At 42.6% G+C, this 11,056-nt stretch overlaps 1 protein-coding gene across 1 annotated transcript in view; it reads right to left on the reverse strand.

Annotated features, from left to right (window-relative positions):
• Positions 1-11,056, reverse strand: part of LOC102380514 (oxysterol-binding protein-related protein 6-like) — a gene marked incomplete at its 3' end in the record, with an annotated part of 52,850 nt that overhangs the window by 40,253 nt on the left and 1,541 nt on the right. The window lies entirely within an intron of this gene.

Here is an 11,056-nt window from a genome sequence, read left to right on the forward strand (position 1 = left end):
TACCCCGCCCCCCCCCCCCATGGTGGGGTTACCATATATCTGGGTTTTCCTGGACATGTCCTCTTTTTTGGACCCCTGTGTTGTGTCCAGGCAGGTTTTTAAAATAAGAGCAAATGTCCAGTGTGAATGGGTGCTGGTTACCCGCCCCTCTTCCCTTCAGGACTCACCTGCCACGACTAAGGAGATGGAAAAAGAATTGGATGTTAATCCCTGAAGGAGAAGGTGCTAAGTAATAGACCACCCAGGTATTAGCTTTACCAAGTGCCAGCCTTTATTGTGACCAATACAATGTAACTAACAGCACTAATTGCTTCAGCGTGAAAGCGGCTGTTCTGCCACTTAGCTGATTGCTTTGTTCTTCTCCTAATTGCGGTGGTCTCCCAGCCGTCCTGATCGGGGAATATGATAGTCTCTGGATCTTTTGTCCGGGGCAGTGTTCCCAGCCTCTTGAGGGTCTCGCCAGCCACTCACCTCAGTGGGAGTACCCCTAGCCTCTCCAGTCCGACGTTGATCTCCCGAGCCTCTGCTTACAGAGCCTTCTGTTGCTTTGCCATCTCTGTGTCGGTCTCCGTTCTTCTCCAATGCCCTGAGGGCAAATGTGGGATCCCTGGCTCCGCCTTTTTACGCGTGGCAGTAGCCACAATTACCCTCATCTTTCCCCGGTATGTTAAACCCCCCCGCCACCGCTGTGCTCTGGCTCTCCCATTCACTGGCATCCTGGGTTTTACTCAGCAACAGGGCTTCTGCTCGAGCCTGTTACATCCAGGTTTTTTGCTGTCCCAAATTGGCTGTGCTGGGAGCAGTGGGCAAAGTGATTGGTTGTCAGGGGTCCCATGCTCCTTGAGCAGGCTCCAGCAAGCCAGCAAGAGAGAGAACAAGTTAGCCCAGCAAGGCTGGGTTGGGGGGCGGGCAGGGGTCTGCGGGTCTGCGGGTGAGGGGCATGGGGGATGGGTCCAGAGTGTAGGAAACTGGAAGGGCTGGGGGATGGGATGGATGACTGTGGGTTGGGTGTGCAGGGTACTGGCAGCACCAGGGGGCTATGGGTCAGGAGTGAGGAGCACCAGCAAGGGGTGGGGGCAGGGTACTGCTGTTTGGGAGTGAGGGGCAGCAGCAGGGCTGGGGCGGGGGAGCTATTGTCAGTGATGGGCAACAGAATGGGCAGGGGCAGGGCACTGCTGCTGCACCACCATCATTCCCTCTGCCCCTCCCATCATCTTCCCCCTTCCCCCCCACCCCCCAGCATGACTCTCACCCTCAGAAAGGAATCTAAGGGACTGGAAAGGTCCAACTACCCTTTAGGATGATTTTTGTGGTTTGCTCTTAATATGGAGTGTTGCCTAGGTGTTTCATAACCTTATTTTTATTATTTTAGCCAGTTTTCCTGATACTGAGTAAAGCTCACAGCATCCTGTAATTTCCAGGATGATCCCTAGTGCCGTTTGCTAAAGATAAGTGTAATTTTATCAGAGAAGTCGAGTGTAGCTAAAGTAGCTGATTTCAGTGATGAATTCCATATTTCTGTTAGTAGTTCTGGTACCTCATTCTTTGATTCTTACATGTACTATTCTACCAACTGGTTTCTGTTTATTTACCACCCCATTATCTCACATTATCTTTTTCACGGTTAACTCTGTTCTGATAATAAGGATAAAATATAGATGGAAGGGAAGTGGAATTCCCTTTCGAAAGGAATTATGTCACTGTAATACTAATACCTCACACTTAGTATCATCTTCCATCTAAGCCACTTAAAAAATATTAGTTCAGTACTTTGAGTACTGAGCTAATATTTGTTAAGTAAACCTCACCAAGTCCCTTTCTATTGAGAAATAGCCACTGACAGGTAAAGTGACTTGACAAATATAAGGAGTGGTGTCACAGCTACAAAGGGGATTGACGAAAGCCACTTCCATGTAGTGATCCCTGGTAACATCTCTACACGGCTCTACAAGAGCTCTGGAATCGACAAACATGCCAAAGCGCGCAAAGATAAAGATACGGACACCGTTTTTATCACATGAAAGAAGAAAGCTATAAATATAGCCCAAAACTCAAGCACACGGTTTAACTGCTAGACAGCAACATATTTCCTTATGAACATATTCCTTTGAGGGAATATAACTTCCATTCCCTCAAAGGTATGAACAAATAAATAAAAGCACAGTTTAGAGCTCTTTGGGGTATCGCAGTGAGCTATTAGAAATAAATGAATGAATCTGTTTCTGCTCATTTTTTAAAAAGGGATTTAAAAAAAATAAGGGATTTTAGCAGGACTCTTTTTAGATATTATATTATTATTCCCCCTCCACGCAGAGAATGTTCCCATATTATTTCCCCTCCATGCAGAGAATGTTACCTTAAACGTTTTACAACCTTCTATGATGGACAGGCAAGAAACAAAACCATAGAAGAGTATATACTACCCACAGTTTATAAAGCTGGAATCAATAATGAAGTCTCACAAAAAATGCCACCTTCACTTGCCTCTCTCTCTTTTTTGATTGAACAGTAAATTAAGAATTTGGACAAAACCTAATATAAATGCAAAAATAATACTAGTCACACACACACACTACATAGAGCAACAGTACAGATGCTTGTTCTAAGTCTCCTGGAAAGGAAATAAAACGCAGTAATTTACTTGAATCAAGGCAAAGGAACATATTATTTCAAAATACAAGTGAAAGTCTTACTGAAGAGCTAATCACAAGAGGAACCCTACAACCATATTAATGGAAAAGTTGATACAAGTAATAGTTTTCTTGGGAAAATGTACAAGGTAGAGAGAGTGAATCCAGTGACTTTCTTACATAGCCAAACAAAGGGAGTTTATTAGACATCAAAACAACTAGAAAAAATTCAGTAAAAATAAATTAACATTTCACATCTGCTATACCTCAATCAGTTCTTCTATCTAACACCCATAGTTATGTTCTCAAACTCTTCTCCCCTCACTTTTTTTTCCTTCCCTCTGCAATCATCCAATCAATAGTTTTTACGTTACTCTCTGCAAACCAGCTCACCCTCATTCTATGTTGTCCTCTCACCCAAAAAGCATCTGGACTGCTGAACTTTCTCTCACCTTATCATTTTCCTCTACCCTAGGCCCCCAGTTTGTAAGTTAATACCTATTACTTTCTACACTGCTCAACACATTTGCTCTACTCCTATTTGCTCACCTCTCCTCCTGCATCAGCCCCTCACTCTAGTACATGGATCAGCAAGGTAAACTCAGTGATATAGTATTTGCTGAAAAAATTTAACTTAGGACATATGGAAGACATAATTCACTGTTTAATTAGATGACACTCTGGAAGGCTGCAAAACCCACTTCTGTGTGTTAATTTACATAGAGGATACCCATGATTCACAATGGTTGTTTTGGACATAGGATTCTATAAGTACTATGGAAGCTTTAACAAAGCAAGAAGATGAATGAATTACTGTTGCCTTCAAACTCAATAATCTACCTACAATTGGGCAGCTCTCTTTCATCCATGTCTCTTGGAGCTCTTTCATCATCACCAGGGATCTGGGTTTTCTGTTCACTGCAGAAAAATGCAGATTTTTTCCTTTAATAGAGAAAAACATGGATGGCAGAGTTCCAGCCTGCAAGGGGCTGCCTGGGGTTGGAGAGAGTGGGGGAGGGCTATTGTAGGCAGGGGGCGCCACATGTATGTGGCAGCCAAGCAGCGATTGAGAGCAGCTCCCTCTAGCTGGGGGTGAAGGGCAAAGGGAAGAGGGCATAGGCAATGTGTTGGGGGGGTACAGATGACAGGAGGCAGATTTCTGCACCCACAGCAATTTGTGAAGCATGGGGCTGCAGCTGGGTCAGACAACTCTGGGCAGAAGCCGCCTTTATGGCCCAGGGAGCAGGACCTGACATGGGAGGGAGCACTGGGCTGCCATGACTGCCAAGATGAGGCGCAGCAGTGACAGCACAGAGTTGTGCCCCTGTTGCTGCTGGGTGGGTAGTGGGCACCTCAGCTTGGTGGCCACAGCACTCCCTCCTGTGCTGGATCCTGCCTACTGGGCCACAGAGACAGCTCCTGCCCAGAGCTGGTTTGGCCTCGCTGCAGCCCCATGCCCCGCTGTGGGCTCAGAAATCTCAGAAAGCCCCTGGCCACCTCCTTTTCTGCTTTGCCTGTGTCCCTCCACCCCCCAATGCACTGCCTGTGCCCACAGCTCCCTTCCCATTCCCCACCCACCCACTCTCTTCCTCACACAATGTGGGGCTGGGAACAGGGATCAATAGGTCAGGAGTGAGGGGCACCAGCAAGGCCAAAGGGCTGTGGGTTAGGAATCAGGGACACTGGAAGCCTGGAGGGCAGAGGCTTGGGAGTGAGGGGCACCGGTGGGGTTGGGGAGCACTGGGTAGGGAGCAGTAGGGCTGGCGGGCTGCAGGTCAGGTGTGAGAGGCACCAGCAGGGCCATGGAGGCTGTGGCTTGGGATTGAGGGGCAATGGCATGGGCATGGGCAGGGGAAGGGCAACAGCATATCAGGGCTACTCAGCACCACAAAGCAATGTAGGGGACAGCCACAGCTGGATCTGCATCCTGGTGAGCAAAGAAGGCAGGGGGAGCTCTGATTTTCTATGATAAAAAAACAAAGTCAAACACAAAAATATATAGGTATTTAAAAATTATTTTATTATAATGGTTGAGGCACTGGTAGGCCTCTAAACAGCTTTAAATTTGTAAATATATCACTAAAACATTGTGTCTAACTGATACCTACACACACGTGTGTGTTATATATAAAAAAAAGTGTGTGTGTGTTATAACCACACACACACACACACACACACACACACGCACGCGTGCGTATATGTATGTATGTATGTAGGTAGGTATCAGTTGGGCACAATGTTTTAGTGATATATTTACAATTTTAAAGCTGTTTGGAAGCCTACCAATGCCTCAACCATTATTATAAAAATATATAGATATAAATATAGATATAGAGGTGTTTCATTGTAATAGCAGAGAAACGCAGATTTGGGGGGTTTTAATCAGAGTATTTGGGATTTTTAAACAGAGAAAACCAGGGTCCTCGATCACTGCTATGAAGAAAACTGCATCCTTATTTCAATCATAACTGTCAGTTCTACTTTCCTGGTCTCTTCCCTTTTGGGCTCTCGATTCAGCAAAGTGCATAAGAACATGTTTATATTCAAGGTAACAAGCAGTCCTTTTGAAGTTTAGCAAGATGACTCATGTTCCACTATCTTCTGGCACTCCAAGTCCACCTGTGCCTCTTTCTAGCAAACCAACCAAGTATTATGCTATTTCTTCTGGGGAAAAAAACACCTTAATCTTTCCTCACTTGCAAAGTGAGTATCTACAGCATCTTTCCTCAACAAGCTTTTGGAGAAGTTTGTCTTTCACTTTGAAACCAGCTCTCAGTAAAATCAACGTCAAAGAGTTCAGCTGACCTTTCAACTGGAATGAAGCAACTTTGCTCTAAAATCTGACTTAAACTTCTTGAAGACTGAATTCTTCTGGACAGTTTGGTGTCAAATTCACAGTAGTGGACAAGCATATACACCACAAACTCAGTGCCACAATTACACGTCTAATGGCATTTCTCAACAGCACCATTACAATTACCCAGGTTGTAGCTGTATTGGTCTAGAGGAAAAAGCAATCAGAGCTCGTGGGCAGGGATGATATCTTTTATTATCTTTATTTATATTTCTTGTTGGTCTAATAAAAGATATCACTTCTATCCATGAGCCAATCACAATTACAGCATTCTGAGTGACAATTTTGGCCGAGGTCTCAAGAGTTACAAGCCCTGAAATATCCCTTGACATGTTGAAGACATAAAGCATGTCAGTGTAGGGAAGCTTGTACCAACAATGTTTAAGCTGGATCTGTTTTATAAGCAGATAACAGTCTTAATCCCAAGACTATACCTTTCCCTTCCTGCAGCCTTCTGCCTCTTGTACCCTCCTTTACTACCCAGTTCTGGATTACTCTCCAGAGCAAGTTTATTGTGTGCAATGAGGCAGGAGTACTGTAGAAAATGTAGTACGTGATCATATAATTAAAGAAGGTACCATAATGCATAGAGACAGGCACCCTTACTGGCCTTAACCCCTTCTGAAAGATAACCGAGCTTGAGCTATGGCAGGCCTCAAGGAAAAGGGAGTTCCAGAGCTGAGGAACAACAACAAAAAATAACCTCCTACATATTTTGGCTAAGCAAATTTGGTGCACACAGATGGTATTGCAGAAGGTTGTTCTCAGCTGACCTTAGGGATTGTGATGGTGCATATGGAAAGAGGTGATCCCTTAGGTACATAGGACCCAGGCATTTGAAGTCTTAATAATATTTTAAATATAGTTTTTAATGTATAAAGCAATACACAGACACAGCAGGATTCTTAAAAAGTGATGGGTGATTCAGCAGGTCTCAGTTCTGGGTTACCAAACTTAAAACACCATAAAAAGGAGATGATTATTATACAGTTCCACCTCCCTCCCCCTAAAAATCAGGCCCATCTCAGGGGTTTGAAACTGGGCACCCAGAATCATTAGCCACTTCTGAAAATCTTGGATTATATTTTATCTCTAGATGATATAGCAGAATCCTGCTAACACCCATGCATCCCCTAGACTTGATCCTGGAAACCATTACACACAAGACTTACTTATGCACGTGAGCAGTGTTACCAGAGCCATCCTGGGGAAGGGGGGGGGGGGGGGGGGTGATAGGCAGGGAGACCCCCCCAAGCCCCGCACTTTAGGGGGCCCCATGATCAGTGCTGCACAGTCCCTGCGGGCAGCGCCATTGGCACATGTCAAAGGTGCCAGCACTCTGCACAGCTGCCAGGCACTGCTGGCTTTGCGCTGCAGCTGCTTGCCGCCCCCCCCAGCAAAGGCCCCACACAGGCTGATATGCCCCGGGTCCCACACACCCCTAGTGTCAACTCTGAGTGTTACTGACCTTAAATGAATTAACCATGTGTGTAAGTATGTGAAGTTTCTTGCTTATGTAAATGGCTTTCTGCCTTCATAGAAAAGATTTACTACCAGACTGTTGTAGTGAGTACATAACATATTACAAAGACATCTTTATTTCTATAACATATGACTGTACATTTAGTACTTCATTATAAGTCTCCTGTACTTAAAATGAACTTACAGCTGTCAATGTAAATAAACAGCGTGTGTTTTCATGGTATTTCAGGAATTTGGTTTGTTTTCTGACTTGGTAGGCAGCAGATTATGACTAGTCTTTCTGGAGTGTCATGTAGGAGTGGAGAAAAAAAATCTGTCCTTACTTGTGAGTCCAAAGAGATACCTGTAACAACTGATGTGCTTGCACTCACCACAGTGCAGAAACTATATTCTTGCATGTCCCTAGTTAGTCAAGAGAATGGACACAACACCTCCTGACCTGATCAGCTCTCAGACGAGGTCAGCCATACCAAAGCGAGCATGCTGCACCATCCTAAAGGATGTCCCTCATATGGTGTTTGACTTCACAGCAACATCAGGAGTCAAATGCACAACTGTTAGACCTACTAGGCATATCTACCTGTCGCCCTACAGCAACGTAGCAACATGCTATGTTGCCATATGGCATGCTACAGTGACGTAGCAATCACACGGGTCTACACGACTGGCAGCTACGTCACTGTAGTGGCATGCTCCCCTGTTATAGTGCATCACTATGATGATGTAGCCGCAAAATCTAACTGTGCACCATGCTTTAGTACTTCCAAAAGGAAGTACCAAAGCATGGTGCCATAGCACATCACTTTACAGTGACATGTAGACGCACCTACTTTTTAACAGGTCCCCTAAGTGCTACCATGAATTAGGACAGAATGATGTTGAAGTCTTTATGATAACTAAAATTGGAAACAAGCTTCTCTGCTATAGCTAGCTGCCATAGACTCTTCATTTATCAATAATTGCATAGTTATGGAGTCTGCAAAGTGACAATGTCAAGCTTTTGCTGGCTGCTAATTCTTTTAGATAATGTAGTTTGCACAAATAAGTAACCTATATTAAAATGCCAGGATTATATACTGTAAGAAATTTTCTATCCTTCCTGAAGTGATTAGTCATAGTTGCATTCACACACATTCAGTTAACCACCATAATATATTGGAAAACTACTCCATAATTGCTAGTTTGATTTTGACAGGAATTATATGCTTAGAAGATTTCACTCATTCACCAAAAATATTAAACGTTATCCTCACCTATGAAATGAAACTATAGTGACACTTAATCCAATCACATTCCATTCCATGTCCACATAGATTACATATTTCAAGGGAACATAATATAAATGTTCAGAAAAATGCAGGAGGGCAGCATAGCACTTCCAAGCCCTCTCATGGCAAGGTTCTCTTGTGTATATTTTGAGAAAACATGAAAATACATACATACAGAAAAATGCCATGAGGAGGAAATGGTTATTTAAACAACAATTGTATTACTGGAGAACAAAAGTGTGGTGATTTATTAGCTCTAAGTTTTTGTGTAATACTATAAATATTCCTGTACTTATTATCTTATAAATTTTAACACCTTTAGGGGCTATCACATGCTCTAACTTGGCCTCATTTCAGACAATCACCTCCAGAAGCCATTCATTTGCATCAGTCTATACTCATTACACTGCACCTTAAATAGTATGGCAAATATTTTTAAAAACCATGAGTTAAGCCTAGGTACAAATAGGTGAAGAAAGTGCTTTGAGTTATGGATACTCAAGTATATACATGCATACCCACTCTGCCACCAATTATTTCACAATTTTGATAGCGTTGCTCATTAAGCTAAAAGTATCCAGTTAAGACCATGACCAAGCACTTATATGGCTCGAGCACCCAATAACTCCTATCAAAGCTTCACCTATGGATATAGGAGCCTAACTTTAAGAATTACAATTTAAAAAACTGGGAATATGTACTTTGCAACTGATTCTCATAATGCACTGATAAACTAAATAGAGTGAATGTAAAAAGCGTTCTAAAAATATTATGCTTTTCATAAATAACTCATAGGATGCTGTCACACTGCCTGCCTATGGACAACACTTGAAGGATATCCTGTTAGATGTGCTTAGCAGGTTTCTCAAGACCTCTATTTTCTGGTTTAGCTGCAGGGGGATGCAACATGATCTCACATAAATTGATGTTTTTCAAGCTGAACCGAAGCTGTCAGGATTCTTGACCCTGGGATAGTAAACTGCTCAGGATCCTAATTGTATACAGCTTTAATTAAGCCTGAATTACCATAATTCAAATCCACCTGAAAGGTAACTGCAATGAAGAAAAATGCAAGACATTTCACACCTTCCGTCAGAGTTGGATTAGAATGCTCTTTCTGTTTTTAACTTTTATAAACTGACAAATGTTTTAAAATATATATTTTACTGTGAGACCATTTACACTGCAATTACAAAAGTTATGTCAGTATTTCCAGTTGTTGGAATTCAGAGACCGGTGGGCCTGGATTTTCCTTTTCTTAACTTTGCTTGGCATTAATCTTTGAGCTGGCCAATTTAACCGTGGTTTCAACCAAGCTGCAACTCAAGAACAAGAGATGACATGAGGGTCACTTTGACCAAGATTCATTCTTGGCAAAGAAAAAGAAGTCTAGAGAGATCTTGTCTGGATGATGAAAGTCAAAGCAAGCGATGGGCCAACCAAAATAAGGAGATTTAGTTTGGGAAAGAAGAACAATAAGCAGCAAAATGGACCCCTACCTAAGAATGAAATAGATACCTAAAATTGGGAAAGTTAGTAAAGATTTATCATATATGGTAAGCGGAAATAGGCTTATTAATATGCATTGTAGGGAATAGCACAAGTTAATTATATGATAAGAAATGTGGTATATAAGTAGAAAACAAGCTTGCACTCCAGAGTCCCTCCCAAAGAGATCCTGACAACAATCCAAGAATTCTACTCTATGCAGACACCAGGCATAGGAAATGGGAGCCCCCAGACAAGACTTCACAAATTGATCACCTGGTGCTGTCGAGGTCATTGTGCTTTGCAGTGGGGGGCATGTTATACTACTTTCTGACTAAACACAGTAATAGAATTGTAACTGCTAAAGCCTTAATAAATGTATTCTTGGTTAAGAAGTAACCATGTCCTAGTCTTGGAATGAATATCTGGTGCAGGGCCTAATTTAATATTATTTGACGTAACATATCATAGTTGCCTACTTTAAAGGTTTTTATAAATCAGGCAGAAAAAAAAAAATATTCCAGGCTGAAACTTGGAAAACAGGAAGCCTAGGTACAAATAAATGAAGAAAGTGCTTTGAGTTACGGATACTCAAGTATATACATGTATACCCACTCTGCCACCAATTATTTCACAATTTTGATAGCGTTGCTCATTAAGCTGAAAAGTATCCAGTATCCACCGTATGAAAATATTGATATAACATCATTTTTCTTTTAAATGTTGATGTTAAATCACTTTAGATGCAGGATGATAGCTGCGTCCACTCTGTTTTTGGGCCAGAATTCCAAATAGGTTTCTGTTCTTGTTAAATTCTACGCATTCAACAATTTGCATTAATAAAAATCACATGTATGAATTTACCAGGGCATTAGGCACATTGTTATGTGATGTTCACTCCTAGTTGCCTGAAGCCACATTCCAACTCCATCTCCCAACCAGAAAAACCCATAGAGGTAGCTATGGCAAAATGCAAATTCTACAACATAAATATCTATAGAACTCGACAGAGGTAATAGGCTGTCATGGAGTAGACCTGGTGTGAAGTCTCCTAACTGCATAGTTCCTGGGAGAGAGACATATTAGGTCTAGGCAAGAGACAGTATATTAACAATAGAAAACCAATAGAACTGCAATATTTTAATATTATAAAAACCTAAATCTGCCTGTCTGCTGTCTGTAATGCTTTATTCGCACTCTGACAGAAGGCAGCCCACCACCAGGATGGTTGAGACAGAGGGGATGGAGTAGCGGGGGCAAGGCCAGCACAGCTGACCTCGCCCCCACTCCCTGGACACGGTGGCAAGAGTGGACAGAAGTGGGGGCCAGGGCTG

The sequence above is a fragment of the Alligator sinensis genome, unplaced genomic scaffold (genome assembly GCF_000455745.1).
Source record: "Alligator sinensis unplaced genomic scaffold, ASM45574v1 scaffold173_2, whole genome shotgun sequence".
NCBI lineage: Eukaryota > Metazoa > Chordata > Crocodylia > Alligatoridae > Alligator > Alligator sinensis.